This window comes from Diadema antillarum, unplaced genomic scaffold, assembly GCF_040938485.1.
Source record: "Diadema antillarum isolate AM-2024a unplaced genomic scaffold, OU_Dant_1.0 seq00000778_RagTag, whole genome shotgun sequence".
Taxonomy (NCBI): domain Eukaryota; kingdom Metazoa; phylum Echinodermata; class Echinoidea; order Diadematoida; family Diadematidae; genus Diadema; species Diadema antillarum.
This window is the reverse complement of record NW_027271666.1, coordinates 1489916-1514433: the sequence shown is the minus strand read 5'-3', so window position 1 is coordinate 1514433 and position 24518 is coordinate 1489916. Positions and strand designations below refer to the sequence as shown.

Here is a 24518-nt window from a genome sequence, read left to right as displayed (position 1 = left end):
TTACTGAAGCCTACTGTAGATCTAATCTAGTCAAGTTGGTGGTAAGATGGGTTTTCGTGGCAAAGAGCTGCATTATATTTTGTCAGTCATCTCTGTGTGATTGTGACTGAGCTAGGACTACAATTGTAGGTAGAAATCACGCAATGAACGTAAAAGACATCATACTCATTGCTGATTTAATAGTTCAACTAAATTTTTGTGGCTGCTACACTGTATACGCAGGTTGATATTCACCACGGGAGACAAAATGAGTGGCCGCTGGCTGCGTTAGGCAGGTGGCCGCTATACAAAGGGTCTATAATACAGCAATTGCGTTTGGGGGATTTTTCAATGGCCGCTATAGGTGGCCGCTATAGAGAGGTGGCTGCTACACCAATGTGTGTAAGACAGGTTTGACTGTAGTTATGTGAAAATATTCAGGTATGATACAGGGCTTGAAATAAAATCACCTGTGACTAAAGTTAACTCAATCTATATTAAACATACATGAATTGAGGCTTATATATAATTTTTGATGATATATTTTTATGAAATTATATTTGATATAGGGGTATGCTTCTATTTTTAGGTAAGTAAAAGTTGGCTGTGAGAAAAATAGTTTGATCAGATTTGGCCGTAAAATAGTCTGAGTTTAGCCTGGATGACGAGGGACAATTTGGCAACCCTGGTTTCAGCAGCTAGAACTGAAATGCATCATGCTGTTATTAACCTCTGAGCTGCAAGTCATTCTCCCTCTTCTGGATGAAAGAGAGAGAGAAAAAAAAAAGACCCACATCCAAATTATTGCCCTATTGGGCCACAAAAACATAGCATTTCTTAGATAATGGTGGCCCATTATATATTTCTGGTATCCCCCCTTCCCACCCACCACCGCTAATGTTGAGACTTGGTACATGCTATGTGCACATGAATGAGAACTGTAAAATCTTTCTTGCAAATTGGGACATTTCTTGAGTGATTTCAAGAGTTTTTGATGTAGACCATAGTGATGAATTTAATGAGAAATGATGTCATGTCTCAGGCGATGGTCATTAATCTGAAAATCGTTGAAGATTTATTATTCCCAAACCCACTAAAAGATACGATATCAAAACTATACAAAGAAAGAAAATAGAATACATTGATTTCATGGCTTTACAACACCATACAGTGAATATTAACTCATATGAATACAGCAGTATGAAAAATAAATGCAAAAAAAAAATATTTGGAATGGGTTATATTGTATGTGACCGTTCATCACGAAATGGAAGAAAAAGCACCAAATTTACACAAGGTCTTAAAATAGGTGAAATGGGTCAGCCTGGTCAATCTTAGATTTTTTAATATTTTCTTCTACATTATAAATTCCAAAGTTTGGGATAATAAATTGAATGGGAAATGTTTTTAGCAGTTTTTCTATGTTTTGTAAAAGAGTGCGATTAGGTGTGTCTTAGAGTCCCCTTTTCGTTTCTCAAAAAACTCTTTACAAACTCTTCACTTTCAACTCAAAGAACTTTTGAAAGGATGATGCCTGTGCTTTGAAAGTTGGTATTAGTCATTAGTAAAATGTGTTAATGGGATAGAGCATAATCAATTTCAGCTTTATTTCATAATCCCTTCATTGTTGCTGCTATGAAGTTTTTCCATCTTGTTCTTTTGTCCCGTTTATTGCACAGAGTGTGGGTCAGTAAGATTAAGTGCCTAAACTAGACCCTACACTTCAGAGCCTCTACTCTTTCAGAGTGTGTGCTTTCTTTCCAATATTTAGATAGGTTAAGAGAGTCTATCTGAATTGAGTTATAAATACATCATGCTCTATGAGAAGCTGCTCTTAACTATAAAAAAATCTATGTCTGGTGACTTTTTGTTGGTTTTATTATGCAGGGTCACAAAATGCAGTGAGTGCAATTTTGAAAATATTGATTACGAGAGAAATTTTCAATTGTTCTTCATGAAATTGCAAATGCCCATTATACCTTTAGCAAAAAAAAAAATAAAAATGAGCAATACAAAAATATTGATGAAGACCATGCTAAAGATAAAGTCTAAAAATACTATCGTGGAATTAAAGATATTGTACGAATGAAAAATAAGCCCCTTATTGGTAATCATCACTGTTGTTATTATAACTCAAATAATATCCTTTTATTTCAATCATGTACTACTTTTTAAGTACAGGGTCCTGTTTTATGAAGAGTTATAATTGATTATAAAGTTGATTTAAATGGTTAGTCTATGACAACCTGTGTGATATTAAAGGAAATTTAAGATTGATTTTATCTTTTGATAAAATGGGGCCCAGTACTGTTCATTTTGCCATTTATTGATATCAGTATTTCATTGTGCCATGTCTCCAAATTGATCTTGGAATGGAACAAGGATAGCACGTAATGAAGCAGACAAGGCAATGGGAAGGAAATTGTTTAATTACACCAGCTTACAGTCTTGTCAGACCTGATATCCTTCCATTGCTCGAAACACTCGCATTCCAGTAAGAAAGTGGGCTGACTGGCAACCCAGCTGGTTACATCTATACAGCTCTCTAGTTGTGGAAATGGAGGGTGTATTTAGTTTCCAGGGTGGTGCCCGACCCAGATTATCCAGTTTGTTGTATTAGCAATCAATGAGAAATATTACCCCTAGAAGTATATGTCACAGATCTAGAACTGTATTGTAAATATGAAGGTGTGTTATATTGATTTATCTTTATATTGTATTATTTTGTAATTTTCTTTGTAGGCTGAAGCAGATGATCTTAAAATTCTGTTCTTATTGGGCTTTTTAGCCACTAGCCAACTGTTGACAAAATTCACTCATAACCTACATTTTATTATGTTGCAGAACATCGTTTAAAAGAAGGTATAGTATTTTCTATATTTTTTCCACTTGGGAGTCATGATTGTAGAAGAAAAGATGAATATTGTCTCATGATGGAAATATACTGTAACAGAAGTTATTGTATAAAAAGATAGGACTTTTATTTATTTCACAACTTTATCAGAGATTTTCTAGTTCCAACAGAAGTGGCAAGAAAATTCTAAATGGAGAGAAAGATGATCCAGATAAAGTGTCATAGTTTATCATCAGTTATTCTGGCTTGAAATATTTTTAAAGTTGAAATCTATTTTTAAGTGTCTATTTTTGTAGTTGCTGGTGGGAAGAACCTAATCTTTCACAATCTTGCCATTTAACCCTTTGTGTGTTTGAGAGCTGCTGATTGGTGCAGACAGCTCCATAGTGTTGCACACACTGTCCAAAGTGTATGGCATATAAAGGGTTAAAGCTCTTCATCTTCATGGGATCTATTGGTTACAACATGGGATCTATTGGTTACAACATGGCTGTCAGAGATAATGAGTTGTCTATGTGTTAACCTTATCCTTCTCTCTCTCCCTCTCTCTCTCTCTCTATTGTCTGTTACTATTTCTCCTGCTGTCTGGCTATGACTCTCTACCCAAAGCTGAATTCTCTCTCTCTCCCTCTCTACAGTGCACATCCGCCTGTCTACATTTAAATTTTGTCTCAGGACTTGTAGACAGCTAGGGACAAGAATAGGGCATTGTGCTTTTTTCATGTTTTCCCAAAACTGTCAAGTTTGCGTAACCAGGAAGAGTTAATGCAGCAGGGAAGATGATGGAGATTGTTAAAGTTTAGGGGTCAAATGGGGGTCATTGCTTGAATTATAATGAATACTCAGAGTTAAAGGCAATGCCAACCTAGAGTCAGTTATTGCAGTAATAGCAGTCAGACAAAATAGCATCGAAAGACATTTTTGGGCTGACACCCCAAATGTTCTACTGTATTTTTTTTTTCCAGATGTGTGTGGACAAAGTCCTGTTCCATAAAATTTGATAATGAAATTCAATTCAGAAAATCTAACATAATTCTCTGAATATCAATTTAATTTGATTGGCTGATACATAACTAATAATTTATGGTCGATTTCTCTGACTTACCTACATATTTTTGATTGCATCGTGATTACATCTTTTTGAATACACCGGGACCCAGGCTGACACCCCTCAAGATGTTTCAGGCTTATCTCATATTGTGTGTGAACAGATGTTGATGTGTGTGAACCTGTTCACAAAGCCAGCTGGCTTGTTAAGCTCGTTTGCTTCCTGTCAGTCGTTAGCTTTGATTTTTAACCCGTTGAGGATGAGTCCTGAGTATACTCGGGCAAGTGTTTTAAATGGGAAATGCGTGTAACAAAATCAGCCAGTCCTCAATGGGTTAAACTGTGACATTCATAGCACTTGCCTAGAGCTCTTCCTGATGTTGGGAGTGGTGTACATACTGTTAGTGGCATTATAGAGTTTCTTTGAAAATTTAGCAGGATTTGTGATATTGGATGAATCAAACATGGAAAACATCACAACAAAAACACATCAAAAACAGTTCTAAGTTTATACATGAAATTCAAGATATGGAATCACTAGCTTGTCTCCTATTACCTCTTCCATTTTCCACTAATTTGGTTCTTGATTGTAAATTCAACCAGTTATCAAATTGTCTTGGAAGTCATAATTCTGAAATATTATCGTAATATATGATTTATGCAGTGTATCCATAAAACTAATCTCATAAGACAGTATCTACAATTTCTGAATGTTTCAGTTTGTGTTGTAAGGTGCATGTTGTATGTTGTGTACTTGTGTTGATCTGCTACTTGTAAAATTGGATGAGAATTACGATGGTTACAATGATAAGAAATACATGTATGCTGCTCATAACATGTTAAATCAATGTTACCTATCTACAGTGTAAAGTGTACATTGTGCCACATACATGTACTGTAAACGGGGGGAATGTTTGCGTGCATTTTAATTTTTGCGAGAGCCAAGATTCGCAAAATCAAAATGCACGCGAAAGTTCTTTTCTGCACTTTATGCATTGAATGTTACAGGCAACTCTCAAAAATTTCATGCAGCGAAAAGGCCATCGGCTCCAATTCGCAAAAATCTAATGCCGCGAAAAGGCCGTCATCTCCAATTCGCAAAAAAATTTCATGCTACGAAAATATCATGTTTTACAATTGATCCATTTCCCTCCCTGTCTGAACATGTAGACAGATTCTTTCTCCCCATACATTGTACCTTCATTCTCTTTTCTTTCTATGTTGTGAAACCTGAAATGTTTTAATAGCCTGCATTTTAAGTTGGCGAATTTCATGAGAGCCAATTTAGAACTTCTTGTCTACAATGCAGTGGAATGCCGGTGGCAATTTGCAAAATTTTCATGCCACATACATTGCTTTACAGTACACGGTAGATGTTGGAACATACTTCAATGCCATTCTTTTTGCTGGTGTGGTTTATTGCACACAACAGCCACCATTACATGCAAAAGCTTTTGGTAGCAACCTACATGGATACATTTCTATGAACTGCTTTGATAGGGCAATAATTCAAACAGGAGTCTTCCCGAAGCAATGTGTGAAGTTTCTTATACTGTATTATAAAGGGTTGTTTTCACACCCATGAAGAATATATGATTGTAATGCTGAATTGCAAACATAATTGCAATAATGCTTTGAATCATTGATAGTCCACACGACTGAGTAAGGCTTCGCGGATTCTGCGGATTTTAAAGGACAAGTTCACCTTCATAGACATGTGGGTTGAGTGAATGCAGCAATATTAGTAGAACACATCAGTGAGAGTTTGAGCAAAATCGGACAATCCATTAAAAAGTTATGAATTTTTAAAGTTTCTGCTCAGTCACGGCTGGATGAAAAGACTACTATAGCTTGTGATGTCACATGAGTGCAACGATGTAAAGAAAGAATAAAGAAAATTCAACATATTTCCCCTTTTCTCGCATAATAAAAGAACACTCGACTTCTCTCTTTCAGAAGGCAGGGAGAATAATATTACCCTTAACATATGTCAGTAGCAAGTCGAAGAAATGTGCACTTTATTCAAAAAGTAAAGTTTTGTGAAATTCTCTTTTTATTTTCCTTATATAGTTGTACGCATGTGACATCATACACTGTAGTAGTCTTCTCTTCCAGCAGTGACTGCGCAGATACTTAGAATATTCGTAACTTTTCAACGGATTGTCTAATTTTCCTCAAACTTTCACTGATGTGTTCTACTACTATTGCTGCATTCTCTCAATCCACATGTCTGCGAAGGTGGACTTGTCCTTTAAGTTCAGAGTGAGGAGGGGAGGTGTGGCTTCTCTCCGAGTTCCCGTCAATCACTCTTGAGCTGTAAGTAGCATGCGCTTTGACTGCAGTGCAAGTGTTAATAGGAGCATGGTCTTTCAGCGAAGTGGTCTAAAAATCGCCCTAAACACCCAAAACACAATTGGAGGTCAATTCGTTCACACGACTGTTTCACTCCATAATTCTGGGAAAACGTGATTGAAAAACACCTCCTGACCGTCATTTGAAACACTATTGGAATCACAATTCAAATCCCCTTCCCTCAACGTGATTCCAGTTTGCATTCACATGGCAAGGATGCTTGATTTCAAACATGATTCTAGTGATGCATCAAGTTAGTTGTGTTTCAAATTAAGCATTTTCGATACGTGTGAAAGCAAGGAAAGATTCATTCCTGAGTGATTAAGAAGAGGTGTTTAAACAAAGGTAATCCGGTTGTTGCTGTAGAGTTCCTTTCTATGTTTACACTTTCAATATCAACTGTCAAGCACTGACCATATTTCAAAAGAATATAGCCTGGGAAATGAAACATGTTTATTATTCATCAGTGGAGCGTAGTGGTGCTTCTATTTCCTTATCAGGATAAAAGTATTGACAGAAAGAAACAATGAAAAGGTAAAGGTTCATCAGAACATCAAGAACAAATATATATTTAATCAGGAGTAACTCCTTTGTTCCCACAGAACTCGGTTTCCTGAGTGCGAATGTATAACAATCAAACATAGATCATATTTCAAGAGAAAATAGCCTGGGAAACCGAAAATAAAAATTTATCTTGTCATTACATTAAAGCAATTGAATGCTTACTTTCCTACTATATTGTAGAGAAGATACAGTATTAACCCACTGAGGACAGGCTGATTTTGAGACAACACACATTTCCCATAGACACCTGCCAGAGTATACATGTACTTGGGACTAGTCCTCAACGAGTTAGGAATATAAAACGCCCAAAGTTGGATACTGTCCTTTATTATGTCCTGATTTTATTATCCTATTATCTTGTTTAATATGCAGATTGTTTTGCTTCTCGTGGTAGCTTAATTGGAATTTGAATTATTTATCACTCGCAGATTATATTTTTATGTCACCTGGGTTGTATTCTAGTCGTAATAAGCACATGAAAACCACATTGCTAAAGTATTGGATTATTGAAGTTACTATGTCATCTGTGGATCTGGTAGTAAGGCATGATAAGCAAGAAAGACAAATTTATTCATTTATGATGATCATATTAAACTTTGGAACTTCCCTTTATTTTGCAGGACTCCTATCTTTAAGGTCTAGTCATGAATAATTTCATGGATAGAGCACTCATGCATTCCATTTAGCATTGTTTATTGATGATTTAAAAAAGGCATTCTATCCAATTGTCCATGAGATATTATATGTTTGTAGTAATTAAAAGGGTGTGTACAGTTCTGGTTGAGTTTTTTTTAGCTTTTAACATTTTGCGAGATATTCAGAAACCACTCTATGAGATGTAAGGGGGACTGCAGTTCTAAGGGGTATCAAAAGTTTATTCGATGAAAGTCGGTTTTGAAATGGCTGAGATATCTAAAAACAAGGTGAAACAAAGAGATCCTAATAAAGTTATGGCATGTCGCCTTTTATTATTAGCACTTTTTTGGATTTATATCTCAGCCATTCGAAAACCAATTTTCATCAAATAAACGTCGAATCCTTCTTAAAATTACATGCTCTTTCATATTTCATAAGAGGCTTTTCATTATCTCACTTAAGAATGTTAAAAACACGAATCCCCACCTCAACCAGTACTGTACAGTTCCTTAACACAAAGTAAGTTTCCACTGTGTACCAGATAATTTGCCAAAAGAAGTGGCACAGTTAGCAAAAAGTGGATAAGAGTAAAAGACGGGATACATCCTTGCTTTTGACATTTCTTTGGCAGAATGCTCTACAATCTTTCTGCTCTTGGTGGCAGCTAAAATTGGTTGTCCTCAGGTAAACAGATAGAAAACTTCCTGTAATCTGCTGGAAGTGTGTCAAAGAACAACAGAAGTTTGGACCACGGGCCTCTCATCCATTTATTTTCACAATCTTTTGGTGGTTTCAAATTGGAGGGGTGTGCAGATAGGGATTGTAACATGATGATTGGATGGATGTCAGTAAAATAATTTTCCTGTGCATGTTTTATTGTCTTTTTTAACCACTTTATTTATTATCATTATTATGTTTATTATCATCATCATTATTATTGCTATCATTATTAATGATGATGATTATTATTATCATCATCATCATCATCATCATTATTATTATTATTATATTATTATTATTATTATTATTATTATTATTATTATTATTATTATTATTACTATTATTTTTGTTATTATTCATTTTTCTATTTTCATTGGGGGAGGGGGTAATGTAAAGCAAGATATTTTCATGACATGAAATTTTTGCAAATTGTCACTGGCATTCAATGCATACAAGTAGTTTCAAGACAAGAACTTCATCCCTCCCTCCCAATCTGTATGTGTTTCTTTGTTTGTTTGTCTGTATCATCCATAACATTAAAATCATAAACAATATTTACAATAGGACAGTAGAGAATATGACCTCAGTTCACAACATGACTCAAAGGTAAATAATGAAATCAAAACATAATGAAAAATGTATAAAGCATATCGCTTGTCGTAAAACTAACTGTGATGGATAGCCAATTTCTGATGTGATACATCTGTTCTTCCATGGGGCCCATACGTGTATTCGGTGAAAAAAATAGTGAAACCTTAAATTTCAAATCATTCCCTCCACCAAGGATGAAGGATTCATTCTCTTTGCCATTTGTTTTTTGTTTGTTTGTCTGTGTGCGAAATAACTCAAAAAGTTGTGGACAGATTGGGATGAAACTTGCAGGAAAAGTTGAAAATGACGCAGTATGACTGAGCTGGATATTGTTATGGATTTTTGAATTAAAAAAAATCTTTTTGCAGATAGGGTCAATGAACTTGGGAGTTCAAGCTGTGCATTTGAGATTTGCATGTTATACGTGCTCTAGAAAGCGCATACTGTGTTTGGGCGAGGCGGTGTGCAGCTGGAAGCTGGTGACGTAGGCAAAAGGCTTCTATACAATGTAATTGGGAAATTGGACAATCTAGTTTAGGCATGATTGGTGGAAAGTACATTGTAGGTGCTTGGCGGAGTTCTGCACTATCAGAGTGCTTTTCTAGTTCTCCTCATGGTTATTTTGATGAAGTAACTTTCCACCATTCTGTTCATCTGATACTGTGTTAATTTGTTAACCCCTGGTGTGCTTTGAGTGCTGATTGGCACAGAAATCCTTATATACACTGCAAAGAGATTGGTGTTAGATTTAATACCGCAGGTGTTAAACACAAACCAGTATCAATAGAGGACCACACAACAGGTGTAGAAAGAATGTTGTGATGGTGATTGAAAAGTGTTCACATCATGGTGTTAATTTGACACTGTAGGTCCTATTTTTAGCTCACCTGAGCCAAAGGCTCAAGTGAGCTATTGCGATCGCCCTTCGTCCGGCGTCCGTCGTGCGTCGTGCGTCGTGCGTCGTGCGTCGTGCGTCGTCCGTCGTCCGTCGTCCGTCGTCCGTCGTGCGTCGTGCGTAAACTTTTTACATTTTCATCTTCTTCTTGAAAACCCCATGACCGATTTTCATCAAACTTGGCAGGTAGCATCCCTAGGGGGTTAGGAACTCAATTTGTTAAAATGGGCACCATGCCCCACCCAGGGGGCCCCCAGGGGGGCCCAAACCCCCCAAAATTAAGGAATCTGTAAAAATCTTCTTCTCTAGAACCAGAAGTGATAGAGCGAAGTTAATACTATGAGTTAGTACATTGATGACTGTAGTTTCAAGTTTGTTCATGGCAGAATCAGGGGTGCCCCCCTTGGGACCCAGGGGAGGGGGGTGGGGAAGGGTTCTAATGGGGCCTAAAGTGTACATTTTCATCTTCTTCTTGAGAACTCCATGACCCATTTTCACCAAACTTGGCAGGTAGCATCCCTAGGGAGTTAGGAACTCCATTTGTTAAAATGGGCACCATGACCCACCCAGGGGGCCCCCAGGGGGCCCAAACCCCCCAAAATTAAGGAATCCGCAAAAACCTTCTTCTCTAGAACCAGAAGTGATAGAGCTAGGTTAATACTATGAGTTAGCACATTGATGACTGTAGTTTTAAGTTTGTTCATGGCAATCAGGGGTGCCCCCCTTGGGACCCGGGGGGGGGGGGGGGGGGGGGGGGGGTGAGGAGGGGTCCTAATGGGGCCTAAATTGTACATTTTTATCTTCTTCTTGAGAACCCCATGACCCATTTTCACCAAACTTGGCAGGTAGCATTCCTAGGGGGTTAGGATCTCAATTTGTTAAAATGGGCACCATGCCCCGCCCAGGGGGCCCCCAGGGGGCCCAAACCCCCCAAATGAAGGAATCTTTAAAAATCTTCTCTAGAATCAGAAGTTATAGAGCTGAGATAATACTATGAGTGAGTACATTAATGACTGTAGTTTCAAGTTTGTTCATAGGAGATCCAGGGGTGCCCCTCTTGGGGGTAGGGGGAGGGGGGTGGTTGGAAGGGTCCAAATGGGGGCCTGAATTGTACATTTTCATCTTCTTCCTGAAAACCTCATGATGGATTTTTGTCAAACTTGGCAGGTAGCATCCCTAGGTGGTCAGGATCTCAATTTATCAAACTGGGCACCATGCCCCACCCAGAGGGCCCCAGGGGGCCCCAATTCCCCCAAATTAAGGAATCTTGAAAAAATTGGGCCCTTATTGTACATTTTCATCTTCCACTTGAGAATGCCTCGTCAAATTTTGGTAGAGCTGTGAATAATTTAGATTAGTGACTGCGTGAAAGGTGAACTTGCGATACTCAGGTGAGCGCTAGACCCGCGGGTCTCTTGTTGATATTGCACTGGTCTTAATTCAACAATGACACCACATGATGTTGATTTGACATTGCTGACCAGCGTTAATTCAGTAGTATAACATCTGCCCAGTGTGAATAGGAGACCACACCAACTGGTGTCACTGTGGTCTATGTGTTCACATTTTTCTTTCAAAAATTAAATACTTTATCGGGAAGTTCTTGTTCATCTTGTTGGAGTTCAAAATCAACCAGAAGAACAGGAACTAATTACCTGTTGAAAAGAGTTTTATACTTGGAAGTGACACCCGAAGGTGTTGATTTAACACCACAAATGAACGTTGGAAATTTAACACCAGCTCAATGGTGTACATAGCATTGTACGCACTGTCCAAAGTCCATTGCCTACAGAGGGTGAATCTCAAGGTGGACATGGTTGTGAAAGTGTAATCAAGTCAATGTGACTATTAAATGCAGATTTACTGTACTCCAAGCTGTCATTTGCTCTGTTATGGCTCTAATAGCTTCCTGCACAATTGGATAATACGATGTGAAAGTAATGTTCATATTGAACGTGTATTATTACTTTCTGAGCTGTGTACTTGAAACTAAAGCTTTTGATAGAGAAAACTTACCATTGTGTACATTGAGAGTATTTATGGCTCTCACTTTTCATCCTTGCACAATGTCTGTTGTATGAAAACTGAAGGTGACAAGATACATTTGAAGGCTCATTTATATTTTATTGGATGGTAATGAATGGGATACAAGGGAATATTGCACGAGTTAGGGCCAATATTGCATGAATCAAAGATGAGTGCAGTATTGGCCCTATCGAGTGCAATACAGTATTCCCTCGTATTCCATGTATTAAAGGCACATGGTCCCAGTGGTTATAGTAAAATGCATACGCGGGCGCACGGCGCAAGTTTCCTATAGAGACCTGCGCTATCGACTCCTCTTTAGCGCTTACGCTGTGACCCATTTTCCCCGAGTCCGAAGAAGTCCAATCCACTGTACATAGTAGTGGTGCGATCACAGTTCAGCTCATGATTCGGCTGAGGGGGATGACAGCTTTTAGCTTTTTCTTTTTAAGAAGCACATGCACGCACCCTGGCATTACTACACTAACAGACTGCGTGATGTGCAGAGAAGACAACAAAGGCAATGTTACCTAGCAAAACCTACGCGCTTTGCTCTCGATAACAGCTCAACTTCCTCAACAGCAGTCTTCGTATCAATGCTAACGGTGATTGGCAGTATCATCAACAGCGCCCTCTACACTACTGGGACTATGCGCCTTGGTGTTAAATCTAACACCGATCAAACTTCAATAAAGGACCACACCCACAGGTGTTAAAAATGCACTGTGATGGTGTTGAAAAGTGTTCACCTGACACTTCGTGGTGTTAATTTGACACTGTACCTGGTGTTATTTTGACACTGTACTGGTGTTAATTAAAAAATGACACCACATGGTGTTGATTTGATATTTGCTGGTGTTAATATCAATGGTTTAACACCCGCCCAGCTTCAATAAGGGACCACACCAGCTGGTGTTACTTTGGTGTATATTTATTTTCACATTTTTTCAAAAATCTAGTATTTTAATGTAAAATTCTTGATCGTCTTGTTTAAATTAAAAATCAAAAAGAAGTGCAGTTACTAAGAAACTCTTCAAAAAACAGTTTAAAATTTGGAAATGACACCCGTAGGTGTTAATTTAACACCATAGATGAGCACCGAAAATTTAACACCAGCTCGGTGTTCACTACTTAACACCGGACTTTTTGCAGTGTTTAAAGTCATCCAATATAATTATTATGTAGAGAGGACATAACTGTGAAGAAGTGTATACCATACTTTAACCATTGAGGACGGGCTGATTTTGCTACAACACGCATTTTCCATAGACACCTGCCAAGTATACTCAGGACTTGTCCTCAAGAGGTTACACTGTGAAGAAGTATAATATACTTTTTCTAGACTGTAGTCAAAACTGCATTGAAAAAAAGAGCAGCTCGCACTGTGCTTGCATATTTAAGATGTTTGCTTGCTTGTGAATTGTTAACAATTAAAGTACATACCAAGCTTTCGCCCACAAAGCAAGTGCTCGCGCAACTGAGGAGACGCTGGAATACGGGATATTATTGAACAGCCAGTAACTATGATAGCTAGCCTATGGAGGATTAATACATTTGCCGTGATGCATTTCAATCAATATGCTTTCATATTGAAAAGTAAAAATTGAGAGGACAACAATACACGTTTTTACCCCATCGAGGACAGACTGATTTTGCTTTTGATAAACACGCATTTTCCTTAGACACTCGCCCGAGAATACTTGGGACTCGTCCTCAAGGGGTTGATGTGCTGCTAAAACGTCCTACATAATACAGGATATTGTGACTGCAAAAAGGAACAACAAACAATTAGTTAAGAAATTTAGCTTGAATTGAAACTCATAGTACTGCAAACCAAATTGATGATAACACATTGATATCACCCAGTCACTTCCTTTGTCTCGCTTTTGTACTGGATGTCGAATGTTGACATCATTAATGATTGTGCAAGCATGCCCAGGATGAAGGGTGGAATAATTCCCGAACAAAGTGTTGATATCTCTTTAAGTTCCCTTGAGGTGTTGGATGGGTATCTCGCCTGTGTATTGTGTACGTATAGGTGACCACTGTACTGTGGCAGTAAACGCTCACTCCAACCAGGTGGTCTCGGAATAAGACTAGCCAACGACGCAAGATTACTCACTGACATTAGTAATCTGTCAGTCTAAGAATGGATGAACTCTCGTCATACCTGGCACCTATGTGCTGCCCCCCTCCCTCCCCCTCGCCCTTCTCCGTTCTCTCTGACGCAACCATTGACGACAAGAATTCCTGGTCGGGAGGAAACTTTGGATTTTTGTTGAGGGAGATGATCATGACGGAACTGGATGGTCCTATTTACAACGATATCGTTCCATGTGTTGTTTGAAGGTTTGCATGGTGAAGTAAATGAGGAAGAAAGATTTGCGGTGACACCATGTGTATGTAGTCCTTAATCGGATCGCTGTTTGGCAGAAGAGCCTAGAAAGAGGAGAAACGAAGAGGGAAGCGACATATGGGGGTTGTGAGGAGGGCAGAAAGTGAAGAGTGGGAGACAGTAATGGGCTAGAGGTTGAAGTTGCACTAGTGGAGACGGTAGAGAAAGGAACACAGAGAGTGGTAAGGAAGAATAGTGTGAGAATCAAGTAGGATGTTCGGACATCGTTAGAAGGGGAAAGATGAAATAGAAGGGAAGAGGAAGAGGAAGGAGTTGAATGTTGGAGAATCATCTATCTCCTATGTCCACGCTTCCCTCTTCGTTTCTCCTCTTTCTAGGCTCTTCTGCCAAACAGCGATCCGATTAAGGACTACATACACATGGTGTCACCGCAAATCTTTCTTCCTCATCGTTCCATGTGTTTCAGATCTGCTCGAAGAGAGTCTCAGGTGAACGAGTAGGATGATATGTTTGCCTATTCTCTGTGATCATCCCGACGTGTTCCTGCGTCCATGCCGTGAAGTGATCGAGGGAAGTAGATAAGGAAAAGTACCCATATGCGGACTGCTTACATTGCACGCAGTCGCCCGTACTGGTTTTGATTTGAGGTTCAGGAGAGAACAGTCAACATGCACGGATCGTCAACAGGAACTGTCAATATTAAACTCACTGCACGTTGTCAAAGGTATACAGAGTATATTGGGGTATCTCGCACCCCAGCATTATTGACGTAAGCATATGAGGTACCTATTAAGGTAGAGCCGGTGAAAAGCACAGTGCTGTTCGCAGGATTGCCTATGAGTTTTCTTTCGTGTCCATTCTTTGGCTATGATAGGAGAGAAATTTACTGGAGTTTTGTTTGGATATTAGTTTGCTTTTTGCTGGCTTGATAGCCACTTGTATTTCAAGGCCTTTAATATCCTCTGTTCTGGTACATGTATGCCATTTTATTACTGACAATTTGATGTACTGTATATTGTGGCAGAGCTTTAAACTGTGTATAAATCTTACATTTAAGTAGTTTCCCCAAACATGTACAAATGTGTGTGTTGTTCTCATCATTCTAAAAATGTGGAGATTGATCATGTTGACTACAAAGTTCTGTACATTCTGTTACAAAAAAATTTAAAGTTTAAGGGAATTTTAAGAAGTCCTGAGTTTTGTGATCGATATCAGTGCATATTACCGTGGTGATGTGAGTAGACCTAGATCGATGTGTGTTTGAACATTGAATCTTTTTTTTTTCTGCTGGACTATGGTTGCATTTATCAACTTTCCCTTATTTAGGCATGTTTTGTTTCAGTAAAAAATGTCAAAAACATGTGTACAAACACCTTTTGGATAGTGTATCTCGAGTTGTTGCGTCATTAGTTGACTGTGTTGTGATTTGATGAGGAGGCCTTGAGACTGTGCAGCTCCATTGCTCAGTGTGACCCAAGGAGCGGAGATGTGTTGGTAGCAGTTGACATGGACAGGTCAGATCTACATGTATCAATTTCAAAACAACTGTGAGCTTATCATTAAACTCTACAAAAACATGTTTGCAATCACACTTTTTTGGGGGCATTTGATCAGAAGCACGTTTTTAACCCCATGATCAGAACAGCTTTGCATTCATCAACTGCCCCAAACTCCCTGAAAGTTGTTTGGAAATCTTAATTCTGCACTAGAAGTGAGTTGATAAATGCACCCTACCATGTACATTTAAAGTTCAAAACTAACTTTCTCAAGACCACACTTCATGTGGAGGCTAGCTTTCTGAGTACTTCTGTGAACAGGTATTTTGAAAAAGAATGAGACAAATTTATATCGTTGGAAAGTGCCAATCTTATAATTCAAATTAGAAAATGAGAGTTCAACCATTTTTTCCCCAGAATTTTGTGAAAATAGGTCACAAATGATGCATTTTGATGGTTGATTGCAGAATGCAGGGTTCTATACAGCTCTGCAGATTGATTTGATTATTGTTATTTTTGTGTGGGTGTAATATATTATTTCAAGTTTATAGATCATATCCTTGCTGTGAGGTGATTATTCAAAAGTCCCCTCATAGCACTGATAAAACTCTCAAACCCTCATCCCATACATACTGCTGTTTTTAGGTTACATATGTGGTGGTTTAATTAAACTACAAAACTTTTTTTTTGTTGGTTGTTTTAATTCATCAAGACCAGAGAAATTGCTGGGAAGTGCCGACGTATTCCATTCCCTATTTATTTCGGGTGCTGTTTGTTATTCCAAAGGTTCGTTATTCCGAAGGTTCGTTTATCCGAAACACACAAATTCCCTATACCTAGAGGTTCGTTAATCCGAAAATGAAAAAGGGTTCATTAATCCGAAAATTTGAGGCCTTATTCTGAAGGTTTGTTATTCCGAAGGTTCGTTAATCCGAAAATAAAATAGGGTTCGCTATTCCGAAGGCTCGTTTATCCGAAATTGAAAAAGGGTTCGTTATTCCGAAGGTTCATTAATCCGAAAATGAAATAGGGTTCGCTATTCCGAAGGTTCGTTGATCCGAAATGATATAGGGTCCGTAACGAACCTTTGAAATAATGAGCTTTGTTTCATTTTCGGATTAACGAACCTTCGGAATAACGAACCTTATTTCATCTTCGGAATAATGAACCTTCGGAATAACAAACCTTCGGACTAAAGAACCTTCGGAATAACGAACCTTCGTAGTAACGAGCTGTAACCATTTATTTCATGAGTGTAAAGTTTGGCATGTCACTGTGATTCGCATACAGTTTCCCTATGGTCAAGCCGGTCAGCGGAATCTAGTCGCATTCACACAGACAAAAAAAAAGAGGGATAGCAATCTAATCCAAATACTGCAAGATTTTTTTTTTCACCCATTCCGACAGACAGAAATATCCCGCTAATTACCGATCACGATAATTTGTCAACCAAACTGCACAAGCCCAAAATCTTCCAAAATGGTGATCCTAGCCTCTGTATTTGTATGCTGTTCTTTGTTCTTGTTTCAAATGACGGGATAAAATATCTCGATTTTTTTTGGCTCTAACTTTTAACAAATATCTCCTTGCCAAAACGTAGTTTCATGTTGCTTCACACTTGATCCACCACTTGTATAATTTACCCAACGTAGCGTTGCAATTTCTCTTATTCTTGTGTTTTCCAACTCTGTATAGTCAGGTGATCCCATCACTGCAAGCCCTTGAGGCTTTTAAGAGACACCTTTTTCTTTCACTTTTGACTTCACTTCTCTTTTCTTGTTCTTTTTTTTTTAAGTCTGACTTTTTTTAAAAGTCTGACTTGTTACCACTTTGTTCTAGATGACCTATGTCATCCCTTTATGTATTATGTGTGAATTATGTTATATTTCATCTTTTTAACTGTATTATATTGTAAATGTTGAAAGAAATAGGGAGAGTTCTATACTCTCAATCAATCAATCAATCAAATTACGGTAATGATTCTAAAATAAACACAACATGTTTTTAGATTTGGATCGTGATGCTGATCACACTATTCAGTAGGATGTTCAATGTCCTGACAGGCAAAAATCTTGAGATTCGGACCATGATGTCAATCTTGAAATTTGCATTCCACTAATCCACTTCAGTGTGAATTCCAATTATAGTGCATGGAATGGGAAATGGCATTGTCAAGAGTCAACGTCAGCAATATTTGTGCATATTCTTTTGTTTTGATAACCATGCCAATGTTACACATGAGACTGGTGTTACTCTCTTGTACTTGCATGACATTGTTAATAATAGTTATTTGATATCCTAACCAGTTGACGCACCACATTTGTGGATAATGATACTGAAAAATGTACATGGTATATGTACAGTTGTTACGAGGCAATCAGACTAATAGGAAAAAAGTCAGCCATGCATATAAACACTTTTTCCATGGTGCAATGTGTATATGTATGTACCAGGTATCTTTCTATCATGATAAATGACCCAACATATGAAGAGTCTGATGATTTGAGCATTCTGGATACATGAAAAATGAATTAAATGCAGAAAAGAGCTGTGAAGTGCATTTTTGAACTCGGTATTTTCTTGCTTTCTCCTTAAAGCTTGTTATCTCAGCCAGACGTACCGGTACACTTGTAGAGCAGGGATAGATTTTTTGGACCTTTATTAGCAATATGTTTAAATACAGACAATAATCCCAATACAAAATCATGTGATGTGATAGGGCGTTTTTCAGACATTATTTTTCCATTGATTATCATTCTATTATTATTATTTTTTCTTTTTACAATGTTGTTCTTCCCTTTGGTTTCCAGCCATGATTTCTTCCCCAACTTAATTCTTCTTGGCACATACAACGTACATGTAAACAGTAAGAACTAGCACTTGTTTGTTGGCTTGTTTATTTGTTTGTTTTCAGCTATAATTTGTTGAAAATACTTTTGTGAGCAGCATCAAACCACTTGATTGGGCTAATTTGAATTCTTCTATACAGGGACACCTGAACTAAACTATTGTTTACTTTTGCACAATTCATACAAATTTTATACCAAAAACAACAGCGACCCATCAAATCCCCCAAATCACTTTCTGTGATTTAATGCTGTTCAGTATCTTTTGAACATAGATTCTATCATTGATGCTACAAATGTAGTATTTGATAAGGCAGATTAAAAGCTTCTGTTTCATTTGAACCTCATAAATGTTGATAATGTACAGTACCAGAAGCTTACATATTGGTTGCAGAATTGTAGGCCTATCTTAAACCTGTAAATTCCTGAATTTATAGCTGAGCCTGAAATTGGCAACATGTTCCTACTTCAACTCAGATATTTATACATTTTTGTGTGTGCAGATTATCACATTGCATTGCGTATAGTGATATTAGAAATTTTTTGTTGTTGTATCCTCACAGAATTACCAATTTTTGCAGTGCATTGCCTAAATAATCTGGGATGTGTATAAATGAGACTACAGGTGAATTGGACTACTGTAGGGCGTATTTACTATCTCCCCTACTACTGTACCCCCACTTCAATTGGTTACTATGGGATGTATGTAAATGGGACTCCAGGTGAAAGATAAAAATCTAAAGCATTCATCTTGACATAAGCTACATTGTGGGTTCAAAGTGCTCCTGTTATCACATATCAATCAGTGTGTGTCTCCAGGTGTGTTTCTTAACTCTTCAGTCCCCACAAACAAGATGTTTAACCTGTTGAGGACGAGTCCCCAGTATACTTGGGTAGGTGTCTATGGGAAATGCAAAATCAGTCCATCCTCAATGGGTTAATACACACTAGGTAACTTCATGTTTGAATGATGTGGTATGAAGTACCACAATGATTTGTTTGCACCATTCTCATACTCCATACCATGGTGATAGGTACATGTATTGTGGTCATTCAATTGGTGCTAACATCACAATCCGTAGTAATTCTGGCCCAAAAGTACACCTTTCTGAGATAGGCGCTGTGCATACGCATCTCCCGTAGGGAAAGGACCTGAATTTATTCACATAAACACATTCAACATGTGTTTCATGTGACTTTATGCAGGATGCTGGTTGCCATGGCGATGCAGATATTTTGAAACAGCGTGCCCAAAAACAGAACAAATGTGCGGATGCATGTCACCTTTAAAAATAGAGAGATCAGATCTCTATTGTCACTGACTCAATAGCACTATGATATCAAAAGGAACCTATAATTAGTTGATCCATCTGTTATAAAATACTGTAGCATAGATTGATAACTGAATGAATTAAGAATTGTTTTGATAGAGGTATATGATGGTATAAAAGATCAATGGAGTGTTTCTTCCCCGAAGTTCTCAGTATAGTATCACTTCATACTGGTAGGAAAAACCAAATTAAAGGGGGAAACATATTCCCCTGCAATAATGTGAAGCATAGGATGTCAAATCAAATCACATGAAAGATTGGTTAATTACAGGAATTTTGAAAAGCTTTAAATATGCTCATATCGAACATTTTATAATGTTCCCTTGAAAAATTTGCTTTCATTTCTGTTGTCTCTCCATGTGAAATTGTACAGTCGTTGTTTTCTTTTTAAACACTCAATATTTTAGAGGTTGTCGTCCTTTGAAATGAGTCTGCAGTCACCACTGCTTTAATAGTTGGGATAACTATCTATACTATGTCCCTTTGAATACTGGAAAGAAATTTCACTCTGACACTTCCGATTCCTGATGTTATGATGGTGACTTTTCTTGCAACCACAACTTTCATGCAGGGTGTTCAGACGCAAAAAAAAATGTATACTAGAAAAATATAGCTATAATACCAAAATGATATAGTTATATGATTAATTTATGCGTCTGAACGCTGACTAAGGAAACAACGTACAAAGCATCTGAACGTATAGCGACCATAGAACGGTATAACTGGGCGGGGCTTAATGGGAGCACGCACGAAAGGTGACCCCATAGCTGTCACTCATGACCATAACAGCATGCGCAGTGGGAAACCGCTCATCTACACAACGTTTTCTAGAATGGTTGAGATTAGGCCAAAAAAAAAAAAATTGTTGCATTGGCATAACCCGCCCGACCCTAAAAATTCCGCGGACTCCATGTTTTTTTATTATTTTTTTTTGCTATCGATATCAAATATCTTGTTGATTGCGATCGTGATCGGATCGCACAAACCCGGAAGTGGAAACGGCTCTGGGGATATCGGATGTACGAGGGAGAGATCTAGCGCCTTGCATAAGCCTTCCTTGATCAGTACGTCATCTATTTCCAACACGGACGCGTACTCTAACAAGATTTATTCAGTGTATACGTAGCATTCAGACTGCGATGTATTGTGCACAGTTTTGCCATAGGTTTCTTGTGTGGAGAACTTACACGAATCTATATATGTGGACTGTAATAGAGATCGCCATGTGCGATGAAAAGATCATACATATGGGTCAATTTGCATCTATCTTTATATCTAAGTCAAAATAGTAAAATATGAAGTGAAAACACTCAGGATAGGGATTTCAACATCTTTAAATTCTGTGAAGGGGTATAATTCTAGTAATATCGGCCTCATAAATGATTTGTAGAATAGATGAACACAGCACATTCGGTGCAGCAGTTGTAACTGTTTAGTGAGCAGGAGTTTTACACGTAAAATGCAGGTAGCAAATAAAAAAAAAAAAAAAAATCCGCCCGACCGACCCTATTTGAAAATCTCATGTTACGCCAATACAACTTTTTTTTTTTTTTTGGCCTTAGTGTCTGAACAGTCTGTCGGCTGTAGGATGATTCTTTGTACGTCGTTTCTTTATCAAGTTTTGGTATAAACTGGCTTGTGTCTGAATAGGGGGATATTGCTATTGGCACTGGAAGTAGCGTTGTTATGGCAGCTAGCTCATACATATACTGGTACATAAATTTGTAAGCATATTTTTTTTTTTCCTCTGCCAACCTGTACTTGCTTCATGCGATCATGTGATAAATATCCCATAAATGACAGACAGTAGTTCACCATATTCATCTGACATTTTAGAGCCTGTTTATTATCCTGTGAATCATATGGGTATGCAGTATGTACACAGTCTTCGTATATCGTACAATGTAGGTCTATGGTGTGAGGTACTACCCATTCAAAACACTGGGCCCTGTAACTTGAAACCTTGCAATTAATCACCCACCAAAGGAGCAGCTGATCTTTCTTACATAAATTCACCAGTCAGAGTTGAAAGTACAGTATTGTGTGGAATTGATAGTGACTGCTGTAGACATGTGACCTGCATTTGACTGCTGTGTCTCCATGTTAAACATGGTCATTGGGGCAGGCTTTTTTGAATGAATTGATTTGGATTATGATTTGATTTTAATACGTGGCTGCCAAGGAAGTAAGGGATGCTTGTCTCTTCATTTGTTGCCTTAGGACTGTGTACACGTAATGAATGGTAGCTGTGAGTATTCAATAGGCTTTCTTTAATGATACATTGTTTACTCCTTTCATTGTTTCACTTCTTTGATACATGAGACTGAATCTGGGCAATTTGTGTACATGAACCAGGTCAATTGCCACATTTCACATTTGATGAATTACTTTGGAACATTGTAAGCAGGGAAACAAATAGATGATTATTATCTTGCAATCTTTATATGTGTTATATTCATGCCAATGAGAAACCAAAATTAGCATATAATAGATTGGATAATGTGTAATTGACTCCTTTTTATATTAGTAGGCATTTATGTATATAAATTCAATACAAAACTACATATAGTCATGCCCGAGTAAAAATTGTTTAATATGGAAAGACTATAAAGAGCAAGTGTCTCATGATTAAACCTTGTTTCAGTTTTTACTTATTGGTAGTATCAGAACCTCTCAGTGTTTCTGTCCCAAATGTACTTTTGCAACAATTTGATTTCAGCTGGAAATAGTCAGTTGTTTTCAGTGTACTTTCATTATCAGAAACAAATTAGGTAGGTTCCTCTCTAATATCAGACTGTCTTTTTAGATTTGGTACCTTATCAAATATCTATCGGTAAATATTTGTATTTTTCCTTCAATTTGATGTTATATATACCTGCTTGTTTTTATGAAAACATGTAATATATCAATATTATGAAATGGGTTCAAGAATGTAGCCAATAGGAAGCGCTGAAATGAGTCACATGGGCGTTGTTTACTTTAGTACCATTGCACTGTGTGTGTTATCCTATGGTAAATTGCCGATCGTCACTAGCAGTGCGCACTCAATCAGTTGTTAAAAGTGCGTCGCGCGCTACTATACGCGCTGTCAATCCTGTAAACAACTTCTAGTTCGGGCTGCCGGTCGGCCTTTCTTGTGTGCATATCATAACATGTGTGGCGTATGTATACTTATAATACGTACAGTACTTATATGTGCGGGATTTCCGAGTGCGACGTGCGTAAATGTTTGGGACGAACATCTTCGGACATCTTGATCCACAAAGGTACGTGAAAAATGCTGTTAGTTTCGACCCATTTTATAAAACAAATGATGCACAGGATTATTTTGTGGCGTTAGTGGAGATGCAGCTCACTCTCGGGTATTTACAATGTAGTGCAACATGCACTCGGCTTCGCCTCGTGCATGTTTCACAATTGTAAATACCCTCGAGTATGCTACATCTCCACTAACACACTCTATCCTGTGCATCATTTGTATATTACAATATGTTTTATCATTTCATTCCCAGAGAGTATGATCACTAACAGAGGTGTTTGAACTTTATTGAATAATTTCCAGTCATGGACAGAGTTTCCTTCATGTGCAATTTACTCCAAAAAATATGAGAGTCAGTGAATATATGTCACAGCTGTTTATGTTGTACCAGGTAAAAAAAGAAGAAAAAAAGAAGAAGGTATGTTAACTACACAAACCACATAGTACACACACTGTAACTGGCCTCTTCATTCTTTTTTTTTTTTCTGACATAATATAGAAAGTGACACACTGAAAAGGATTTAAGCGTAATGACCTTTAGTGCCAGTCATAGTGACATAGCTTTGCCAAGAGCTCTCCAAGTTGTACAGCCCCACCCCCTCTTTTGTTACCTTTAAAGAATTAAAGGTGAAGTTCACCATCTACAGGCTATTTCATTCTAATCATATATTCCGGTAGCAGTAATTGGCAAGTGGTAGTAGATTATTTTTGTTGAGGAAATAAGTGTTCTTGATACTTCCTTCAGATATTCTTTCAGTTTTTGATTATCAAGACATCTGTAACTTTTACTACTTCTGAAAGATGATGTCATGAAATGAAATGATATCATGTCTGATATCACTTTCCAGCATTGCTTTCGGGGAAGAATGGAAAGTGATAAGAGCAGTTTGAATAATTCAACATGACACCCAAAGCCGCCTTTCATGAAAAGTTCCTATGATAGCAACTATTCCTGGAATGACAATTGCCATGGTGACCATAAAAATACAGCTTCCTTGGCTGTTGCTATGAGAAGTTGCCATTCCAGCAGGAGTTGGTAGTGTATCCTAACATCTTTTTAAAATGGGACCAAGATAGAGCATCTTCAATGTCAGAATTACAAGAATTCTATTCCTGTGTGAGATCTCACATTAATCATTGTAGTATGCATTTTATGAAAACTCTCAGGAGATTTTTAAATAATCTCTTCCAAAATTAACAAAGGTTTTTTTTTTCTTGTGAATCACATATCCCAAGATATGCTCAAAACTGTGCAATGAAGTTTTAGTTTTACTGCCTATTTGTGGTGAGAAATGGAAGTACCATTAGTCTTTTAATGGATGTGGAAGTACTTTTTGTCTTTTAACCCATTTCCTACAGGAACCTGGTGGCCTGGGGATTTCAGAATTTAATATGGAATGACTTAACGTGTCTGTATGTGCAGTCTATCAAAGACATAGCCCATTTGATACTTGGTGAAGTAAAGGCATGTTCTGCTTACACCATACATTTGTGAAGTTTGTAATTTTGCAAATTTCGCGAGTTGGGTTCTGTTCACTAATTTAACAGCATGCAAAAATATGAATTA

At 37.7% G+C, this 24518-nt stretch overlaps 1 protein-coding gene across 2 annotated transcripts in view; it reads left to right on the top strand.

Moving 5' to 3' along the window:
- LOC139738974 (uncharacterized) overlaps window positions 1-24518 on the top strand; it is a 177645-nt gene that overhangs the window by 13767 nt on the left and 139360 nt on the right. Inside the window, exon 1 of one of the 2 annotated variants that reach the window (XM_071649594.1) lies at window positions 6179-6196. The exons of the other annotated variant lie outside the window; for it this stretch is intronic. The gene's annotated coding sequence lies outside the window, so the exon portion shown is untranslated. Of the gene's footprint in view, window positions 1-6178; window positions 6197-24518 lie in introns of those variants that run through there. 2 annotated transcript variants of the gene reach the window in all.